Source organism: Chlorocebus sabaeus, chromosome 16 (assembly GCF_047675955.1).
Source record: "Chlorocebus sabaeus isolate Y175 chromosome 16, mChlSab1.0.hap1, whole genome shotgun sequence".
Classification (NCBI taxonomy): Eukaryota; Metazoa; Chordata; class Mammalia; order Primates; family Cercopithecidae; genus Chlorocebus; species Chlorocebus sabaeus.
Genome location: NC_132919.1, coordinates 48,409,968 through 48,432,948, shown reverse-complemented (window position 1 = coordinate 48,432,948; position 22,981 = coordinate 48,409,968).

The window sequence follows — 22,981 nt, the reverse complement described above, 5'->3', positions numbered from 1 at the left end:
TGTACTTTTCTCTTCCCTGCCTTTTCCCACATTTCATTCATTCATTCACTCCTTCATTCATTTATTCATTCATTCATCTTTTCAGTGGTACATTGGATTGTGTGTCCACTGTTATACCCGACAATAATTTGACTTATGTGGTAAAGCTCCTGTGGTTAGACAGATGACCCCTACCTCCCAGTCTCTCCCTCTGGAGTGTAAGGGCCAAGAGGGCACGGATGACATCCCTTATCTCCGTGACTCCAGCCAAGGTTACTCCGGGTCTGGCACCTAGTAGATGCTATCAATTGTTCAATGAATGGATCAGCAGACCAGCTACAGCAGAGATTAACAAACTTTGTAAAAAGCTAGATAGAAATTATTTTAGACTTTGCAGGCCATGTGATCTCTGTCTGAATAAGAAAGCAGCCATAAACAGTACATAAATACAATTTTGTTTACAAAAGCTCGATTTAACTCGTGGATTGTAGTTTGCTGACCTTTGAGCTATAGGAATGAACTTCCTGCAGCACTTGGGAATAGCTTCTGCCCCCCACCTTCCTCCCTAGTGAGACCTGCTCCTGCTTTCTGTCCCCGTCTCAGCTTAGACCCCATGGCCCTTCCTCCCACTCTCCAATCTTACTTTCTGCCCATCCTCCACCCCCCATTCCCAGAGCACTGTCTTTGTCGTGTCTCCCTTTTCAGACTCAGAGCTCCTTGTGGACAAGAATTTAGCTGCTTTTCCCTGACCTCCTCCAGCGTAGCCACCTGGATTCTCCATCACTCCCACACTCACATGATGACCAGCCCTATGGACAAGGCAATGACAGGCAGATATTTACTATGAATAGCACTTCCTCAGCTGAACAGTTGGAAAGCACATTTTTCTGTATGTTTTCATTCCTTTGTCAGCCCCTGTCTCTTCTGCCTTTCTCTGGGTTCCCTGAGACCTTTCCCCTTGAGATTCAGCCCTTCTGGTTCCTTCCCTGGCTAATGCATGGGGCATCTATGTTCCCAAGGCTTCCTGGGAGCCTTGGTTCCCAGGAAGATGGCGGGCTTGTCAGACTTAGTTGCTGTGATGAACTCTATATATATATATAGAGAGAGAGAGAGAGAGAGAGCCTAGCCCCCATGGCCCTTCCTCCCACCCTCCAATCTTACTTCCTGCCCACCCTCCATATATATATATATATATATATATATACACACACACACACACACACACAGAGAGAGAGAGAGAGAGAGAGAGAATATATACATATATATAGGAAAATAAGGCAGCAAGGCTGAGAGGCAGGAGGAGGAACAGGGTGACCCCGGGATCCCCCTTGGTGGTGGCAGCCCAGGCTTCTGCTGTGTGGGGACCCGTGATGCTGGCCCTGACCATGGCTGCAGTTAGCACAGTTGCCACCAGGTGGCAGGCATGCCCATTTCTAAAGGACGGGCTGCTGGAACTCTGATAACTCGTTGGTTGATGGGTTTGTTTATCCATCCATCATTTATTTATTAAATCGTTTTTGATTCCCCCAAGCATTTTTTTGACTCGTATGTGCCAGCAGGCATTGTGCTAAGTGTGAGGAGGAACCAAAATTGGCCCAGAAGAGGTGGCTGTTGTGGGCACTTCACAGGGCCTCTCCCTGCTCAGCAGCACCGCGGGAGTGCCCGGACCAGAGTGGGCCATGGCGACCAGGTGCCTGAGGGTCAGGCTTGCAGCTGGCGGGGCCTACTGCCTGGATCGGACCCCATGGCAGCCACTCGGGCTGGCGGCCCCTGCCCTCCGTTCTGCAGCGGAGCCAGCAGGCAGTGGGCCCTGAGAGAGGTTTGGCTGGCCTCCCGTGCTGGGCTCAGGCCGCCCGCAGTGGGGCTCAGGTGCAGCCGCACAGTGGTCCCTGGGGCTGAGGTTTTCTCCATCTCTGTTCTTCCTCCAACCAGGCTCAACCTCAAACCACGAGTCCACCCCTCTGCCCCCCTTTCTCCCTTCCCTCTGCTCTGTTCTGCAGCGTTTCTCAGACGTGTACATCTCCAGGGCAGAAAGTGGCAGGACTGGGTCCCGGGGCCTCAGGGTCACCTTCTGCTTTCCTTAAGCCTTGCTGCTGCCCCTCCCCTGCTTCCGGCTGTGGGGCCAGCGTTCAGCCAGAAGCATCCAGTCTTGGCTGTTGGCTCTGTCCCCACATGACGCATAGCCCCACGAGGGCAGGGACCTCAGCTGATTCACTGTTGAAGCCCCAGGACCTTGCACAGTGCCTGCCACAGAGCAAGCCTCAACAAAGGTGGGCTGCATCACTCAAGGAACGGGGCAAAGAGGAGGGCCACAAGCATCTATGGGAGGGCGGGCAGGTGTGGATGGTGCAGGACACATCAGAGCGTGCCCACGCACCCTGAGACTGCCCTGCATTGAATTGGAGGAGCTCCTGGACCCACTGGAGTGAGGGCCATAGGAGCCCCAGTTTGCTACATGGGACTCTAAATCCAGCAGGGGTGGAGTCATTTTTGGGGGCCCCCAGAGGACTTCCTTGGCCAGCAGCTGCAGTACCCAGTCCTCCAGGAGAATGTCAACTGCCACTCTGTATTGCTTCCCTCCTCCCCTTTCCTGCTGCCCCAGCTTCCCTGGCAACTGGGAACACTGCCCCCCACCCCAACTACCAACCCAGGCCCCGTGCCGTCTGACTCACAGCAGCTCAGCAGGAAAGCATCTGGTCATGCCCACAACCCTGGCATCTGGCCCACATGAGTGGCACCCCTCCCCAGGACCTTCCACACAGTTTCTAAATTAGGGTAATGTCATTGAAATCTCTCCCACCCCGCTCCCAAGAAACCCCCCTGTGATGCGTGGGGATGGCACAGCGCCCCGCTGCACGCCGTGCCAGGTGGAGTGGGAGTCCTGATCCTACCGGCTCATCACATTCCGCACATTCCCAGTGGGCAGGGTGGGGGAGGGGCTGGCCAGGCAGGAAGAATGCCGCTTGCCTCTGACATCCTGTGTCTGGGTTTGCTTCATCCCCACCCTCCCCGCCTGGGCTCAGCTCCCCTTCATGTGCCTCCTGGGCCCTCACACCTTGGACCCCCTGTCTAGCTCCTGCCTCTCTGGGCTATCTTCCCTTTTCTGACTTGTCCTTCTTCTCCATTTTCTCCTCCCTCGCTCAGCCCTCTCCTCTCTGTCATCCTGGAGTCTGTGGTGAGAAGTGGGGAGACCAGGCCCGGTTCTACACACAGGGCCGCTCTCCCTGTCCTAGACAGCCAAGCACTCTGGGTTTGGTATGGCCGCAGCTCTGCGCCATCTCCTTGTGCATCCAGGACTTGCCCTCTCTGGCCATGGGCTCCCAGGGTCCCAGTCCTGATCTCTAAGCTCCGCCCAAGGACCTTAGTGGGGATGGAGCAAACCCCGATGGTCTAGGTCCCCATGCTGCCCTGGGGAGATTTCTCCCTAAATCCCCCTTCCAAACGGCGCACGACTAGATTTGAGGGTCATCTGCTCACCTGCCTCCCACCCCACCTGGACCCTGCTCCTCTCTTGCTGGAGGAGGGGCTGCCTACCTACCTTCTTTACACACATCTGTGGGCATTAGGTCCAGTACCTGGACAAAGTTGTCCCGTTCCTGAAATACCCACATGCCCCTCCCTCTGCCCTCCAGTCACCTCCCAGCTTCTGACCACAGTGCGGTGGCCGAAGTGGAGCTGGGCTCCAGGAACCTCGAGTTCCAGTTCTGGCTCTGCCACTTACTTGCTGTGGGACCTAAACTAGTCACCACCCTGCTGTGAGCCTCAGCGCCTGGGGGAATGACAGGAATATACCAGTAGCCTCATGCTCCAGAGCCAAAGGGGACACCCAGCAGCCCCAGACCAGACAGATGTTCTGACCAGGTTTTGATGGAGGACATAGAGGGAGTCGTCAGAGAAGTGTTCCCCTTTTGGAGACAACTCTGTTTTGTTTATTTCTTTTCTTTTTCTTTCTTTTTTTTTAGACTGAATCTTACTCTGTCACCCAGGCTGGAGGTAGTGGCGCAATCTTGGCTCACTGCAACCTCTGTCTCCCAGGTTCAAGCAATTCTCCTGCCTCAGCCTCCCGAGTAGCTGGGATTACAGGCACCTGCCACCATGCCCAGCTAGATTTTTGCATTTTTAGTAGAGACAGGGTTTCACTATGTTGGCTAGGATGGTCTAGAACTCCTGATCTCGTGATCTGCCCGCCTTGGCCTCCCAAAGTGCTGGGATTACAGGCGTGAGCCACCGCCCCTGGCCTGTTTATTTCTATACTTATTTTTGAGAGATGGAGTCTCGCTCTGTCACCCAGGCTGGAATGCAGTGGTGCCATCATAGCTGACTGCAGCCCTGAACTACTGGGCTCAAGTGATCCTCCCACCTCGGCCTCCCAAAGTGTGCTGGGATTACAGGCAGGGTCCAGCTTCTGCTTTGCTTTTTTTTTTGAGATGGAGTGTCGCTCTGTTGCCCAGGTTGGAGTGCAGTGATGCAATCTCGGCTCACTGCAACCTCTGCCTCCCGGTCTTAAGTGATTCTTGTGCCTCAGACTCTGGAGTAGCTGGGACTACAAGTGTACCACGATGCCCGGCTAATTTTCGTATTTTTTGTGGAAACGGGTATTCGCAATGTTGGCCAGGATGGTCTCGAACTCCTGGCCTCAAGTGATTTGCTGTTCTTGGCCTCACAAAGTGTTGGGATTACAGGAGTGAGCCACCATACCTGGCCCTGTTTTGCTTTTTAACTGAGCAAGGAGCAGGCCACTCCCAGGGGTTCCCCAACCTCAAACCAGTGCTCCCTACCCCAGCCCCTCAGACTCTTCTCTTATCAGCAAGGTATATCTGAAAAAGTAGTACTATGAAGAGTATCTGAAATACACACACATACTCCATCAGGTTGAGTGGTGAAACACTCAAAGCTTTCTACTATGATGAGGAGGCAGCTGAGGAGCCCACTCTTACCACTCCATCCAGCACTGCACTACAAGGGAGGCCTCAGGCAGGGGAATAAGGCATTGTAGGAATTGTAAAGGGAGAAAGAGAACTGCCAATATTTAGATGACATAATGGTCCACAGACAAAATCCCTCAAAATATACAGACAAGCTATTAGAATAAATAAATAAATTGAGTAAGCTCACTAGATACAAAAATCAGTATAAAAAATCAAATGTTGCTGGGGTAGGCAAAGATTTCTTTTCTTTTCTTTTCTTTCCCTTTAAATAGAGATGAGGTCTCACTATGTTGCCTGGGCTGGCCTGGGACTCCTGGGCTTAGGCAATCCTCCTGCCTCAGCCTCCTGAATAACAAGATTTCCTAAACAGGACACAGAAAATACTAACCATAAAGAAAAAAACTTGATAAATTTTTCTCCACTGAAATTAGAATTACTAAGTCAGATGTGGTAGCCCACTTCTGTGGTCCCAGTTAGTAGAGAGGCTGAGGCAGGAGGATCCCTTGAGCCTAAGAGTTTGAGTACAGCCTGGGCAACATAGTGAGACCCTATCTCTAAAAGTGAAAAAAAAAAAAAAAAAAAAGGAACCAATCAAATGTTTTTCTACCAATGTACAATTAGGGAAAGGAATTAAAAGGACAACATCGTTTATACACCATAAAAATATCAAATACCTAAAAATAAATCTAACCCAAACAGTGAAAGCTCCCTCACTACACAGAAAGCTTCAAAACATCTTTGATAAATACTTTAAAATATCTAGGCCAGGCGTGGTGGCTCATGCCTGTAATCCTAACACTTTGGGAGGCGGAGGCAGGCAGATCACTTGAGCCCAGGAGTTCAAGACCAGCCTGTGCAACAGAGCGAAACCCCATCTCTACGAAAAATACAAAAATTCATCTGGTGTGGTGGCGTGTGCCTGTAAGAGGCTGAAGTGGGAGGATCACTTGAACTCAGGAGGTAGAGGCTGCAGTGAGCCATGATTGTGCCACTACAGTCCAGCCTGGGTGACAGAGTAAGAACTTGCCTCAAAAAATAAAAAAAAAATTAAAGATAATCTAAATTAATGTTCACGGATTGGAAGCCTCCACCTTGTAAATCCTCCCCAAATCAATCTATAGATTCAATGCAATTCCAATCAAAATCCTAGCAGGAGTGTGTGTGCGTGTGTATGCACACATGTAGAAATCGATACGCTGATTCTAAAATTTGTATGGAAATGGAAAGGACCAAGAATAGCCAAGACATTCTTCAAGAAGAGCACAGCTTTGAGACTTCCAGTAGTAGATATTAAGACAACGTGGTATTAGTGCAAGGACAGAATAGAGAGCCTGAGGGACAGAATAGAGAGCTTTGAAGTGAATCCACCCAGATGTGGTGATCTGATTTCTGACAAAGGTGATACTGCTCAGCTATACTGGGGAAAGGGTAGTCTTTTCAATAAATGGTGCTGGGTAATTTGATATTCATGTGGAATAAAAGGTATACTGACCCCTATGGCACATCATACACAAACATAAAATTCTAGATGGAATATAGATCTAAATATAAAAGGTAAAGCCACTAGAAAAAAACAGAATATCTTCATGACCTTGGGTAGGCAAAGTTTTGTTGTTGTTGTTTGTTTGTTTGTTTGTTTGCTTTTTGAGACAGGTTCTTGCTTTCTCACCCAGGCTGAAGTGCAGTAGTACGATCCTAGCTCGCTGCAGCATCAACCTCCCAGGCTCAAGCAATCCTTCCACCTCCACCTCAGCCTCCTGAGTAGCTGGGACTATAGGCACATGCCACCACGCCAGGCTAATTTTTGTATTTTTTTTTTGTAGAGACTGGATTTCACCACATTGTTCAGGCTGTCTCGAACTCCTGGGCTCAAGCAATCTTCCTGCCTCAGCCTCCTGGGTAACTAAATTTCCTAAACAGGACACAAAAAGTTCTAGCCATAAAGAAAAAAACAACTTGATAAATTATTCTCCATGAAACTAAGAACTTCTAAGCCAGGCACTGTGGTGTGTGCCTATACTCCCAGCGACTCGGGAGATTGAGGCAGGAGGATTACCCGAGGCCCGGAGTTCAAGCTGCAGTGAGCTACGATTGTGCCACAGCACTTCACCCTGGGTGAGAGAGCAAGATCCTATCTTTATAATCAAAATAAAATAAAATTAGAACTTCTGTTGATCAAAAGTCACCATTAAGAAAGTGAAAAGGGGCTGGGCATGGTGGCTGACACTTGTAATCCCAGCACTTTGGGAGGCCAAGCAGGTGGATCACCTGAGGTCAGGAGTTCGAGACCAGCCTGACCAACATGGTGAAACCCCATCTCTACTAAAAATACAAAATTAGCCGGATGTGGTAGCGCATGCCTGTAACCCCAGCTACTTGGGAGGCTGAGGCAAGACCTCCTTGAACCTGGGAGGTGGAGGTTGCAGTTAACTGAGATTGAGCCATTGCACTCCAGCCTGGGCAACAAGAGCAAAACTCTGTCTCAAAAAATAAATAAGTAAATAAAAAGAAAGTGAAAAGGAAAGCTGCAGAGTTGCAGAAGAAATTTGCACCACAAAAGGCTTGTATCCAGAGCATATAAAGAACACTAACAGACCAATAGGAAAGAGACAGATAACTCAATAGAAATGGGCAGGCAACGTGAACAAGCCTGCTACAATAAGGCTTTCCAAATGCCCTGTAATCATATGGAAAGATTCTCAATATCGTAAGTCACTAGGGCAATGCAAAAGCTGCAATGAGCTAAAATGAAAAAGACTGACTTCTGAAGATTGGCAGGGGTGTGCAGCAAATAGGGCTCTTGTACCAGCCGGCAGGAGTGTGGGTTGGCACAACCGCTTTGGAAAACTTTATGATAGTATCAACTAAAGCTGAGCATACACAGCACCTATGACCAGCAATTCCATATCTGGGCATGTATCCAACAGAAAAGTATTCATTGTGCCCCAAAAAACATGCACAAGAATGTTCACCACAGCACTACTGTCAACAGTCCTAAACTGAAAAAATCCAGATGTCCATCAGCAGTAGACTGAATAAATAAATGGTGGTGTATTCATACGAGGGTGTCCAGCAATGCAAAGAAACAAACTGTAACTACAAGAAACAAGATGGGCGAATGTCATAGGCTTAATGTTGAGCAAGAACCGCCAGACACAAAAGAACACATATTCTATGATTCTGCTGATCAAAAGTTCAAAAACCAGCAAAATGCACATATGGTGGTAGAAGTCAAGATGATTACTACCTTCTAGGAAGGAAGAAATTGGGAGGAGATTCAAGAAGGCTTGGGGGATACTGGAAATATTAAATTTCCCAACCTGGGTTCTGGTTACATAGGTGTGTCCATTTGGTGAAAATTCACCCACTTTTCTGTCTATGTGTTACACTTCAATAAAACATTTCCATTAAAATAAAATAAAATGGCGGCCCAGAGAGACTCATGAACTTGCCCAGAGTCATGCAGTTCTTACACAGGAAGTTAAAAGTCTTAAGTTCTTATTCCTTCTTTGCTCTTCACTCTGTAAGGTCCTGGGCAAGTGACCTTCTCTTTCTGGGGTTCACTTTCCCCAACTGTGCGGAATAGAAAACACACACACACACACACACACACACATGTTATTGCAAAAGCTGGCAGGAGAACTAGGAAATACCTTGCTGGGCTCTCTTGGGATGTGAAACAGAGAGAGAGAAAGAGAAAGGATCTAGCTAATAGCCTGGGAGAACTCTGGGTTTCAGAAGACCACTCAGGAGAGAATTCCTGAGGATAGATGTGGAGAGAGAGAGACAGACAGACAGACAGACAGAGATAGAGACAGAGAGAGATTGAAAACCAAAAAAATAAGGTGGTCGGCAACCAGAGGGAGGTGGAAACATGGGCTTGGGAGCTGGATATTCAGTGACGGGTGGAAAAGTAGCCCCTTCCTCCTCCATCACCCCCATCCCTCAGGAATGATCCCCTACCCTTGCTGTCTTGGGTGAAGAGTATTTAGGGAGGAATTAAAGGGAAGGGGGGCTGCATTCCACACCTGGGCTGACACAGTTCAGAGCGAATAGCCCACAGGTGAGAGGCAGAGGGCAGTGGGAGTGCAGCAAGGACAGGTCAGGGAGGCCAGGGTGAGGGCGACACTCACACCACTCGAGTGTGTGCTCCATTTTTTTGAGCCAGACTCTCACTCTGTCACCGAGGTTGGAGTGCAGTGGCGTGATCTCAGCTCACTGCAACCTCCACCTCCCTTGTTCAAGCGATTCTTCTGCCTCAGCCTCCCGAGTAGCTGGGACTACAGCCACCCGCCATCATGCCTGGCTAATTTTTGTGTTGTTAGCAGAGACGAGGTTTCATCATGTTGGCCAGGCTAATCTCAAGCCCCGACCTTAAACTCCTGACCTCAAGTGATCCGTCTGCCTCGGCCTCCCAAAATGCTGGGATTCCCACTGCGCCTAGCCCGGTTGTGTCTTCTAAACGTGGGAGTGGAAGGAGAGCCTGGAGATTTGGAGGACTCAGGTGCCCAGGTGGCGGAGCCTTGGTTTTCACATAAAAGCAGCAGGGGAAATTAGATGTGGTTTAGGGCCAACCCAACCTAGCGAACTTTCTCCAAGCCCCTGCCCACACTCACTCAGGGCTGCAGAAGGTCAGCCCCGCTGGCCAGACATGAACACAGACTCTTGGAGAATGTCGGAGGCCAAAGGCCAAAGTGGCTAGAAAAGGCAATGGCGATTCTCCTCACTGATATCTGGAGGCTTGAAGGAGAGCTCTCCCCACTCCACCCATTCCCCACCCAGACCTGTCCTTGGAGGGAAGGATTCTGACCCCCAAAGAGGCAACGGATTCCACGCAGGTCCCAGTCCCCAAGGAAGAATAATCTGGCCTTGAGCAGCCAGGAACTAGTGGCCTGCTGATTGCAACACATCAAGGAGCAACTGATGCTGAAGGCCAGGGAGGTGACGGGGGAGAAAGGTTTACCCATAATATCATCTGCCTCTCACCGTTTGGAGGCTGCAAAGATTCTGAAGGCTTTGATCAGGCTGGGCCTCACCTCTGACTGAGCTGTCGCCAGCATGACCACAGTCCACTAGCAGGAAAACCACAGGAGGTCGCACTTTAGTGCCTGTACAGCACAAATGTGGCCTGGAGAGGCTTCACCACATACCCAAAGCTGCACAGTTGGAAGGTCATGGGCTGCGGGGAGAAGAGGCCAGCACCCTGGGGGAGCTGGCAGGAATGCTAGGAGCTGCTTTGCTCCTGGTATTGAAGGAGGCTCCAGGCCGGGGGTTGAGCAGTGGTGAACATAGCCCCTAAGAGAGATGGGAGACTGCTTTGATGAAAGCCTCCACATCAAGGCTTATCTCCAAATGCCACCTCCTCCAGCCAGCCTTCTCAGATGTCCTCATCAAAGAGGCTGTCTCCTTCCTCATCCCCATCCCCACCCCCCCAGCACACAGACCATACCGAGTCCTGTCTCCCAGCCTGAGTGGAGCCCTGCCCCGCCTGTCTCCCCGCAGCACTGACTGGCATCTGAGTAGCAGGGGTGGATGGGCTCCACTGGCTGTCCTCCTCAGGGAGCCTCACATGGACTTTGAGCAGGGTGGCTGCTCACCAGCACTTAGCCCAACCAGAGAAGAGCTCCAGGCACCTCTGCCCAGCCCCAAGCTCTCCTTGGGAAAGCTCCATGACAGGTGAGGTCCAGCCCAACCCAAGGCCTCAGAATCTCTGCAGCCTCTAAACGGTGAGAGGCAAATGAGATCGTGTGGGTAAACTTTTCTCCCCGCTCATCTCCCTGGCCCACAGTATTGGCTCCCCAGCCTGCTGCCTCCTAGAAGACTTCCTGAGGGAGGGAAAGAGGGTGGCAGAGATCAGGAGCCAGCGAGAGACAGAGGAACTTCCGGAAGCTGGGAGAGGAAAAGGAAAACTTGGGGCTGGGCAGGGGTGTTTGGCTCTCCCATGATGACCACACTGCCCTCCAAAGCCCTGATGCCAGGGTGGACCTGCCCTCGCTGCCCCGGCTCAGGACTTGCAAAAGGTGTGGAGGGACCAGCCAGTTGCCCCATCCTGGATGGGTAGGAATAGGGGACCCCCCTCTGCCTCCCAGTTCCCACCCTCCCCTGTGGTCCAGTCCCAGCCTGGAAAGTCCTGTCCAGGGGAGGAGAGGTGGTGAGTGAGTGGGGGTCCTGTCCTTTACAACAGCCTTTTGCCCCCAAGGGGCCTAGAGTCTCTCAGGCTGACAGCCCCTCCTGGGCTGGCTGGGAGGCAGAATGAGGGCTCCCCAGGGGGCAGATGAGACAGTGTCCCTCATCGTCCTCAGGGGCTGTGTGGGGCAAGGGAGCAGGTGTTTACTGACTTAGGAGAGGCTTGGTTGAAATCCAGGTTTATCTGCTTAAACCACGTCCAGGGGGAGAGGGAGGCTGTTTGTTCCTATGTTTCCACCCCAAACCTCCCAGGGCAGGGCAGAGAAGGCTGAGGGCCTGGGCTCTTGACACTCTGAGGACGTCAGTCGCTGCTTTACCTGGCCGGGTTTCCTTCCTCCCACCAAACCTCTTTTGAGTGAGTGGCACCTGGATTCCTGTCCCAGCCTGTCTGTGCAGACATGAGAGATGAAGAGAGAGGGGGACAGAGAGACAGAGGGAGACAGGAACAGGAGGAGGAGGTGGGTCATGGAGGCAGGTCCGGTGAAGCAGGGGAGAAGACTCCAAGAGGGACTTGGGCAGGGTCGTGGGAGTGGGGCCCGGCTGCCCAGCTTGGGAGGGGCAACACGGGGCTGATTGTCCGGGGCCGCCGCAGCCTCCCCAAACCCTCCAGTAGTTTGTGTGTGGGATGTGGCTGTGTGCCCTGGGAGGTGGCCGGTGGGCCCAGGGCAGTGTCCCCACTCCTGTCAAGCTCCTTGAGTATTTTTTCCTGTCAGCTCTGCCTCTAGGGACCACTTCCCGCCCAGGATGTAAGGCAGGCAGCAGCTTGTCTGACCCAGCCTGGGCCTGGGGGAGCCCCCATTCTTGGTGGCTGGATAATCTGAACCAGGGAGACAAGAGAGACTGCTCCCCGCCCCTCACTTCTCTACCTCTCCTTGGAGAGCCATAAGCATCTGGGGTGCAGCCAGATTCCTGCCAGGCGGGTGGGCTGGGGGAGGGATTGCAGCAGGCAGCGGGCTACTGTTCTCCTGCACCGCCTCCCAGGCTCTGGCCTCCTCTGGCCGCCCCTCCCTGTGTCCAAGGCCTGCTCGCCTGACTGAGACGTGAGTAATGGACACAGCACAGGGCCTGACCCAAGGGCTTTGGCTGCAGGCCCAGCACTAGGAACACTATAAATATTTGGGGGAATTAATGGTGCTCCTTCTCCCCAGCCAACTCTCTCCTGCAGCCCAGAAGGCTTATGGGAGGAGGCCACGGTGTCCATCCCTCTGCCTCCAAGCTGAGACAGCATCAAGGATATAGGGGTCCAGACTGCTGGGTCCTTGACTGAGTTTGGCCACAGACAGGAGAACCATCTTTGTAAGGCAGCTGCACCATCTCAGCCATCCCCCTGGCCTCCAGGCCGGCCAGCATCTCCTCCAGCCTGGAGACCCCAAGCCTTCTCTCTCAGGCACAGAATCCCCTGTTAATGGATGTTCTTTCTGAAATCCAGCCTCTGCCCTTCCAGGATCCCCTTCCATGGCTCTGGGATGGCAATCAATGGGTCTGCCCTTTGGGTAGTTAACAGTGCTCCTCACCTGCTCTGCTGCACTCCCTCCTAGACAGCTTCTGCCTGCTGTCACCCTGTCCAAGGGCCCAACCCTGGTGGATACCCCTAAACTCCTTGGGGTCCCCTTCCCTGCCTTAGTAGAAGCCTGGAGCGGGCATGGCCTCTCTACCTTTCCTGACATTTCCCCCTCTTCTGTGGCCTCAGATCGAGACAAGGATGTCGTTTGAAAGCAGTCTCTGAACACTTACCATACCAGGCAGCTGGGAATTTTGAGGTCATCTCAGGGCACTCCCTCTCCCCACTCCTAGGGCCCTGAGAGAGGCTGTGGGTGCGGGGCTGTACTAGGCTGGGCTGTGGAGCAGGAAAGCTGGAAGAAGGCAGTTGTATGTGCTTTTCCAATCTTACTCCCTTGTCCAGAACTCAATTTCTAATCTCGTTTCATGAGACTCCTTTGACCTACTTCCTTGGATAATATTGAGCAAGTTATTGAAATCCTCTAAGGCTCAGTTTCTCATCTGTCTAATGGGGAAATGAGGATTTTTTTGAGCATCAGATAAGATATGCATGCAAAGCACTTAGCACAAGGTAGAATATGTAGTAAGTACTCAACAAATGGTGACCAGTATGACTAAGACTTTTAAGACTTAAAGGCCAATTTTCCTTCTCCAAGTTCCCTTAGCTCCAACCTCCAGGTGTGTTTCTCATGGCCTGGGAGAAAGAGAGCTGTTCTGGAAGAAGACACCTTGAAACGGACAAGACACTCTGCTCCAGCCTGACTAGCACTGATCGGGCCAACCTGCTTCACCCACTATTGCCCCCACTGCCAGGATTATCATAGGCCCCCAGATCCGGTGCCTTCCTCCCACACCCACCAGCCTGACCAGGCTGGTGCCTATCCCACTTCCAGGAAGAGGGACATAAACACAGCTGGGGTGGACGAGGGCCCCCAGCATCCTCTCCGGAAGCAATGAAGCAGTCAGGGGCTCCAGGATGCATCAGGGAGAATCTGGGAATTCCTAGGACTCAGGTCAGGGAGTCCAGGGAGAGGAGAAGCTCCCCTTCCTAGAGCTAAAGAGAGAAGTGGCAGGGTAGTCTCCTCTGAACACTGTGTTTGGATCCCTACCACCCCCACCTCCACACCTGGTGGATGTGATGTGGTATCTCATTATGGTTTGAATTGCGTTTCGTTGATGACTAATGATATTGAGCATCTTTTTGTATGTCTATTGGCCATTTGTATATCTTCTTCTTCTTTAGATAAATGTCTATTCAGATCCTTTTTAACCACCTCACTGGCACAAAGCCACTAGGCTGTCCTCCCACTTTCATGTCCCCACCACAGCCTGGCTTCCCTCTAGGTGCTTCCCTCTATCAGGGCCTTTTCCTACTTGAACCTTCAATGGCTCCCCACTGCTTGCAGCCAAAAAGTGTGAAAAGTGGCGGGGTGCAGTGGCTCAAGCCTGTAATCCCAGCACTTTGGGAGGCAGATCACGAGGTCAGGAGACGGAGAACATCCTGGCTAACATGGTGAAACCCCGTCTCTGCTAAAAATACAAAAAAATTAGCCAGGCGTGGTGGCGGGCGCCTGTAGTCCCAGCTACTCAGGAGGCTGAGGTAGGAGAATGGCATGAACCCAGGAGGCGGAGCTTGTGGTGAGCCGAGATTGCGCCACTGCACTCCAGCCTGGGTGACAGAGCCAGACTGTCTCAAAAACAAAACAAAACAAAAAAGTGTGAAAAGCGTTTTGTGAGAGGTTAGAAGAGGTTCTTCTGAAGATGATTCCATGGTTAAACCATGGTCAGAGGTTTGGAAAACCTCTAACCCGCTCCAGGACTTTGCCAATGCATATTAGCATATAAAAGGCTCAGAGAAGTCCCAAAGCAAACAATCCTCTCTTTTTTTCTTGTTTAGAGACAGGGTCTCGCTATGTTGCTAAGAAGACGCTGGATTCAAACTCCTGGGCTCAAGGGATCCTCCTGCCTCAGCCTCCTGAGCAGCTGGGACTACAGACACGGGTCACCACACCTAGCAACAATCCTCTCCTTAACCCAGCATTTCCCAAACTGGTCTGATGATAGATTCACACCCCCTACTTGTATTTATTTTTTACAATTTTATGGAAATATAATTCACATGTCATACAACTCATTCATTTAAAGTGTACAGTTTGGCCAGGCATGGTGGCTCACACCTGTAAGCCTCGCATTTTGAGAGGCCAAGGCAGGAGGATTGCTTGAGACCAGGAGTTGGAGACAAGCCTGGGCAAAATAATGAGATGCCATCTCTACCAAAACCAGGTATTTAATTTTATTTTAAGTTCCGAGGTACATGTGCAGGTTTGTTACACAGGTAAACACGTGCCATGGTGGTTTGCTGCACCCGTCACCTAAGTATTAAGCCCTGCATTAGCTATTTTTCCTGATGCTCTCCCTGCCCTCGCCCTGTCTCCTGCCAAGCCCCAGTGTTTTCTCCCTCCCTGTGTCCATGTGTTCTCATTGTTCATCTCCCGCTTATGAGCAAGAACATGTTTGGTTTCCTGTTCCTGCATTAGTTTGCTGAGGATAATGACTTCCAGCTCCATTCATGTCCCTGCAAAGGACATGATCTCATTCCTTTTTGTGGCTGCATAGTATTCCATGGTGTATATGCACCACATTTTCTTTATCCAGTCTATCACTGATGGGCATTTGGGTTGGTTCCATGTCTGCTATTGTGAATAGTGCTGCAGTGAACATACATGTGCATGTATCTTTATAATATAATGATTTATATTCCTTTGGGTATATACCCAGTAATGGGATTACTAGGTCAAATGGTATTTCTTGTTCTAGGTCTTTGAGGAATCGCCATACTGTCTTCCACAATGGTTGAAGTAATTTACATTCCCACCAACAGTGTAAAAGCATTCCTATCTCTCTGGGGCCTCACCAGCATCTGTTGTTCCTGACTTAATAATTGCCATTCTGACTGGCATGAGATAGTATCTTGCTGTGGTTTTGCTTTGTATTTCTCTAATGCCAGTGGTAAGTTTTGTTTGTTTGTTTGTTTTGTTTTTTTTTCTTGAGACGGAGTTTCGTTCTTGTTGCCCAGGCTGGAGTGCAATGGTGTGATCTCGGCTCACCTCAACCTCTGCCTCCCCGCAACCTCCGCCTCCCAGGTTCAAGTGATTCCCCTGACTCAGCCTCTGGAGTAGCTGGGATTACAGGCATGCACCACCATGCCCAGCTAATTTTGTATTTTTAGTAGAGACGGGGTTTTTCCATGTTGGTCAGGCTGGTCTTGAACTCCCTATCTCAGGTGATCCACCTGCCTCGGCCTCCCAAAGTGCTGGGATTACAGGCATGAACCACGGTGCCCAGCCAATTTAATGGTTTTTAGAATATTCACAGATATGTGCAACTATCATTACAATCAATTTTAGAACATTTTCATTACCCTGAAAAGAAACCCTACATACTTTAGTTATCACCCTCAAATCACCACCCTTCTTTCTCTGCTCTCAACCCTAGGCAACTACTAACCTGCTTTCTGTCTCTGTATTTGCCTGTTCTGAATAGTTTATATAAATGAGGCCATACTATATGTGGCCTTTTGGACCTGGCTTCTCAAACCCAGGATCATGTTTTCAAGATTCATTCATATTGTAGCATGTGTCAATACGCTACAATATGTGTCAGCACTTCATTCCTTACAGCCAAGTAATAGTCCATTGTGTGACTGTGCTACATGCTGTTTACCCATTCACCAGTGGATGGGTACTTAGATTGTTTCCACTTGGGGGCTATTATAAATAATGTTGCTGTGGACATTCATGTACAGGATTTTTGTTTGTTTGTTTTTTGAGATGCAGTCTCACTCTATGACCCAGGCTGGAGTACAGTGGCACAATCTCAGTTCACAGTAACTTTCGCCTCCTGGGTTCCGGGTTCAAGTCATTCTCCTGCCTCAGCCTCCTGAATAGCTGGAATTACAGGTGTGTGCCCAGCTAATTTTTGTACTTTTAGTAGAGATGGGACAGGGCCAGGCTGGTCTCGAACTCCTGATCTCAGGTGATCCGCCTGCCTTGGCCTCCCAAAATGCTGGGATTATAGGTGTGAGCCACCACACCTGGCCCTCAGGTACAGGTTTTTGTGTGAACACACGTTTTCATTTTTCATGTGTATATACCTATGAGTGAAATTGCTGGGTCACATGGCAACTCTATGTTTAACCATTTCAGGAAATGCCAGACTATGTTTTGAATCAATTGCACCATTCTACCTTTCCCCCAGCACCACTGAGGGCTCCAATTTCTCCACATCTTCGCTAACACTTTTTTTTTCTTTTTCTTTTTTTTTCTTTTTTTTTTTTTTTTCTGAGATGGAGTCTCGTTCTGTCACCCAGGCTGGAGTACAGTGGCACGATATTGGCTCACTGCAACCTCGGCTTCCTGGTGTAAGTAATTCTCCTACCTCAGCCTTCCGAGTAGCTGGGACTACAGGCATGAGCCACCACATCTGGCTAATTTTTGTATTTTTAGTGGAGACGAGGTTTTGCCATGTTGGCCAGGCTGGTCTCGAACTACTGGCCCCAGGTGATTCGCCCACCTCAGCCTCCCTAATTGCTGGGATTACAGGCATAAGCCACTGCACCTGGCCATTGCTAACACTTTTTATCTAACTTTTTGCTTCTAGTCATCCTTGTGAGTATGAGGTTGTATCTTACCATGGTTTTGTCTTGCATTTCCCTGATGGCTAATGGTATTGAGCAATTTTTTAGTGTGCTTATCGGCCATTTCTATATCTTCTCTGGAGAAAGGTTAGTCTATTCAGATCCTTTACCCATTTTTAAATTGGGTCGTCTTTTTACTACTGAGTTATAGGAGTTCTTTTTTTTGATAGAGGTCAGTTTATCTATTTTTTTCCTTTGTTGCTTTTACTTTTGGTGTTATATTTAAGAAACCATTGCCAAATCCAAGATCACAAAGATTTACTCCAGTGTTTTCTTCTAAGAATTTTATAGGTTTAGGGCCTAGGGCAGTGGCTCATGCCTGTAATCTCAGCACTTTGGGAGGCCAAGGTGGGCAGATGACCTGAGGTCAGTAGTTCAAGACCTGCCTGGCCAACTTGGGGAAACCCCGTCTCTACTAAAAATACAAATATTAGCTGAGTATGTTGGTGCACGCCTGTAATCCCAGCTATTCAGGAGGCTGAGGCACGAGAATTGCATGAACCTGGGAGATGGAGGTTGTGGTGAGCCGAGATGGTGCCACTGCACTCCAGACTGGGCAACAGAGACAGACTGCATCTCAAAAAGAAAAAAAAAATTTATAGATTTAGCACTTATATTTAGGCTATATTAAAACATAGGCTTCCGTTTTGAGTTAATTTTTGTGTATGGCCTGAGGTAAGGTAACTTCATTCTTTTGCTTGTTGATATCCTCCTAGTATCTTTACAAAACATCCCATAGCATCTTATGGGACCCTGGTGCTCCAGGAAACACTAACTGGAAAATGTTGATGAGGTCCAAGTTTCTTAGTCTGGCACAAGGCATCTCACCATCTGCCCCCAACTTGTCTTTTCCCAATTTCTCCAGGCTGGTCTCTTGCTATTCTCCAGATTTGCACTGGGCTTTCCTGTCTCTGCGCCTTAGTGTGTGCTGTTCTGTAGGTCACCCCCACCCCATGCACACATCTTTGCCTGCAGAAATTCATTCATCCTCCTAGGAAAAATAATAGCTAACATTTATTGAGTGTTCGACATGTACCTGACATTTTTTCTAAGAACATTATTTGTGTTACCTCATTTAATTCTCGCAGTGACTCTATGAAGCACATACTCCTATTGTACCTGTTTTACAGATGAGGAAATCAGTGCTCAAGGTGGTCAGGTAACTTGCCCATGGTTATGCAGTTATCAAGTGATGGGGGAAGAATTTGAACCCAAGCAATCTGACTTGAGAGTCCCTGCTTTTAACAAGTCATTACTCTTCTATCAGTCTTTGCTTATCCCTGCAACCCTGTCCACCACTTTATTTGTACTAAAGTATGTTTACTGAGCTTCACCCTGTATTTCACTGAAATAACAAGTTAGTGAGTGAGTAAAAGAATGAATAGAACTGGATTCTTAGAGTTGGAAGGGACCCAAGTAGTGGTATGCATTCCAGCATAACCACCCGACTTGATGGATGGGGAGGTCTCTGCAACTCTCCAGGGTCACAAGGTAGGGACAGAGGCCACATCAGGACCCAAGTCTCTGCCCCTCCTGCCAGGCAGTGTTGACACCATGCTGGCTGTGCCTCCATGCCGCACATTACTTGAGTATCTCCTTGAGACTCCAATCTGAACTCAGTCCGAGGCAAACAGGACAAGACCCCTGGGACTCTGCCCTGTCTCCCTCCTCCAGGGAAGGGGGGTTAGGCCTGGCAGAGCTGCTCCTGGGCTTCAAGACCCTCCTGGTTCCTCCCCCATGCAGGGCCATCCCTGGGGTCTCAACCTAGCTTTCTCTGTTTCCTTGGAGGGAGCATCGGGAATGAAAGGTGGCAGGCAGCCAGGGGCACAGGGTGGGGCGGGAGGAAGGGCCCCAGGTCCGGTTCATTTCCTGGCACCGTTGTTTGCTGCATGCCCCTGGCTTCTGGTGGCTGTTTCCACCACGCCCACAGCGTTCCTCCCTGGCTGAGTGGGCAGCTGGCCTGGGCTGGAATCTCCCACATCCTCGGCCTCCGTTGTCTCTCTGCTGGGCCCGCTCTCGGAGCCCAGCAGATCTGGGGGAGAATTCTGCTCCTCACGCTGCACATGACGTTGGGCGTGCCACTTTGCCCGTCTGGGCCTTTGTTTCCTCTTCTGGAAAAGGGGAAAACGTGACTGATCTCACAGGCTTGTCATGAAGAATCAAGGATAATATACGTGAAGGGCTGGCACAGTGAGATTCCCAATAAAAACGACTATCCCTTTTTCTCTGCCTACTCTCCCCATTTCCCCCACTCTTCCAGGATGCCCACTTCCGGCTGCCTCCCCATCCCTGTGTTGGAGTCTCAGTCTGAGCCCTAGGTAGAGCCTTTTCTGGAGTCCTCTGTGATGGGAACACCTTCCCCAGGTGCTGGGCCCTCTGCTCGCTCTTGGGTACCCATAGAAACACCCACGCCTCACAGTGATGGGACCTGAGGGGACCGATGGGGACATCGTGAGTGTTTCAATGGACCAGAGGAGGTTCAATTTGACATCATTAATCTCCATCCAAGCAGAACACTGTAGTAGCAGCCATTGGCAGGGTGGAGAAAGAGGGTCTGAGCTGGCTTTCCTAGAGGTCAGAGTTCTTGGTGGAGACACAGCCACTGCCATGCCATGCCACCATGACCGCCATCATCCCAGTAGGAAACAGGCAAACAGGACAAGATCCCTGGGACCCTGCCCTGTCTCCCTCCTCCAGGGAAGGGGCTTGTTTTCTATTTATTTTACTATGTGCTGGGCACTGTGTGAGATTCATTGACTCTCCACAAGGGTTCTATGATTAGGGTGCAATTATTAACTCCATTTTACAGATAGAGAAGCTGAGGCATGGAGCGCTGAAGCAACTTCACCCAAGCTAACAGGTGACCTAATGTGGCGCATGCTCCATCAGAGGGAGAAACAGAGCTATGCTGAACTGGAAAGCATCTGCTGAAACTTGGGAAGCCTGGAAGGTGGTGGATTTCAGTTGGCCTTGAAGGAAGGGGAGCTGTCAACAAGCCAGAGGAAGCTAGAGTGTTGCAGGGAGAGGACAGGGAGAGGGCAAAAAGCTAGAGTGCTCCAGAGCCTGGAGAAAGCGGCAAGCAGATGTTTGGGGCACGAAGACCTGCCTCACAGGCCGGGGTTGTGTGGAGAGTGGAGGACAAGGGCTGAAGGTGAGCAGGGTGGTTTGTCAAGGACCTCAAACTCCAGGCTGGGGAGCTGGGCTTTGGGCTTTGTTCTGTAAGGTATCCAGGGTTGGGTTTTGAGTGGGGTCAGATCAGGCAATAAGATGGCCTCCTGGAGCCAGGTGGCAGTTGGCTTGAAGGGAAGGGAAGGGCGCCGTGTGCTGGGCCCAACGCCAGGTGCTTCCCATCGATGGCTCAGTTAACCCTCCCCATGGCCCTGAGAGTTGGGCATGGCTATTACTACCTCTTTGCAAATAAAGAAACTATGGCTCAGAGATGACCAGAGGCCAGTTAGAGGCTAATGTGCATTGGGGTGGGAAGGACCCCACGGCCTGGGAGTAGGGCCAGGACGCAGGCCATGATTGCACACTGGCAGGGACAGTGGGTATGCAGTGCCATGAGGGCTTCTCAGGGCATCTGCAGGTACAGAAAGAAGGGAGGGATGCTCAGAGAACGAATGAAGTATGGACCCCTGGAGCTATAGCCAGGGTCACAAAGAAGCTAGAGTGAGAAGAGGGCTGGAAGGAAGAGCAGAGCTGAGGAGCTAGAGCCCACGGTGCAGGTGGTGAGAGGACTATAGAAACAGGGGATTAAGGCCAGGCGTGGTGGCTCACGCCCGTTATCCCAGCACTTTGGGAGGCTGTCTCTCCACCAAGAGCAATGGATCAGTTGAGGTCAGCAGTTTGAGACCAGCCTGGCCAACATGGTGAAACCTCATCTCTACTAAAAAAATACAAAAATTAGCTGGGTGTAGTGGTGGACGCCTGTAATCCTAGCTACTTGGGAGGCTGAGGCAGGAGAATCACTTCAACCCAGGATATGGAGGTTGCAGTGAGCCGAGATCACGCCACTGCACTCCAGCCTGGGTGACAGAGCATCTGTCTCAAAAAAAAAAAAAGAGAGAGAGAGAGAGGAGAGATGGAGGGAGGCAGGGAGGGAGGAAGGCAGAAAGAAAGAAGGAAGGAAGGAAGGGAAAAGAAAGAAAGAGAGAAAGAAAGAATTGGGGATTAGGAGGGTTATCTTGGGTGAGCTTCCTGTGGTCTCAGCCTGACCACACAAAGCCAGGCTGGCACAGCCTGGTCAACATCAAAGCCAAGGCCTCAGGGAAAGGCCTCTAAGAATTTTCCTGTGTTCACGGGGTCCCTCTGGGCTTCGGTCCCTTGTCTAGCTCCAACCCTAGCCCAGGGCCTTTGGCAAATTGCCAGCTCTACCTAGCAGGCCCTAGAGGTGCTAGAGATTTCCTGGCTGTCCTTGCTGCTGCCCTCTTCCCATGTCCCCTGCATCCCCCCTGCCACCAGCTCCTCCTCAGCCCCTCCCCTAAATGTCCCTCAAGCCTATCTACATCTCCACAGCCCCTTGCCCTGCAGTAGGATGGCCCCTTGCCCTTCCCATTTTCACCTCTACATTAGCCCCCAGATGGATCTCCTTAACTCCCGATCAGAGGGATCATTGGACCCACAAAGGCTGTCGGCTCATTCTCTTGTGTGAATCCATCAGCTCCCCTCAGTTCCAAGGCCAGCAAGCCAAAGCCTAAACTCGGGCAGGCACCAGTGTTTCCCTGAGCACGTCCCTATGTCCCTCATGTTGCTGTGCTGTGGTTTCTGCCCCATTACCCTGCTCGTGTTGCATCTGGCTCCCCTCCCTTCTCTCTGCCATGTGGTGGGCTGGGCTCTCACTCTGCCTCTGGGTCACACCTGCCAGAGACACTGCCCAGGGCAGTTCTGCCATTGAGGGTGTGGCCCTGACACCCCCCAAGCCCCATCTGACTCCTCCACTCAGAGGGGTCCCTGACATCCATGACAAGGTGGGGAAGGGGTCCTCCACAGGAAGAAGGCCAAGGCCCTGGGGGATTGTTTTCCAAGGATGCGAAAGCCCCTTCATCATTGCCCTCATCCTGCTAACAGCCAGAGAAGCAGGTGCCACGGGCCCGGCTGGAACCCCTGCCCACCCCACCTGCCCCCACTAAATAATTATTTACCCCAGCTCTTCCCCATGCTCTGGCCCTCCTGACCCCTGACCATCTTAATAGTTGCCTGACTCATTTGTACCTCAGGGCCAGAGTCTCTGTGGGCGATGCTGTCACATCCTGCCCCTCCCTGCCTGGGAGCACTAGGGGTACTCTGCCAGGTAGGGCTCCTGCATTTAAACAGGAGCCTTCAGGAGGTAAGGCCCAAACCCATAGGAGGGCTGCCTAATAGTGAGCATGTCTGTGATCCTGGCAGGAAAGGAGAGAGCCATTGCGGGGATAGGGAACTTTTGCTGCCTCCCAGATCAAGCTCCCTAAGGGCGCCTTGCCCTGGACATCAGACCTGGGGTCCCAAGAACAGAGTGTGTGCCTTCCCTCAGTCTGCCCTAGGAGAGCTAACTCCTTAGCTTGGCTGACACTTGCAAGCAGGTTTCAAACCAGCAGTAATTAGTCCCACAGGGGTGAGGTCAGCAGTGAGGGGCTTGTGGGAGCTGTGATGAGGGATGAGGGCTGGGAGGAGGCTTCAGCCTGACTTACTGAGGGCCTCGGTCCATTCAGAGCAG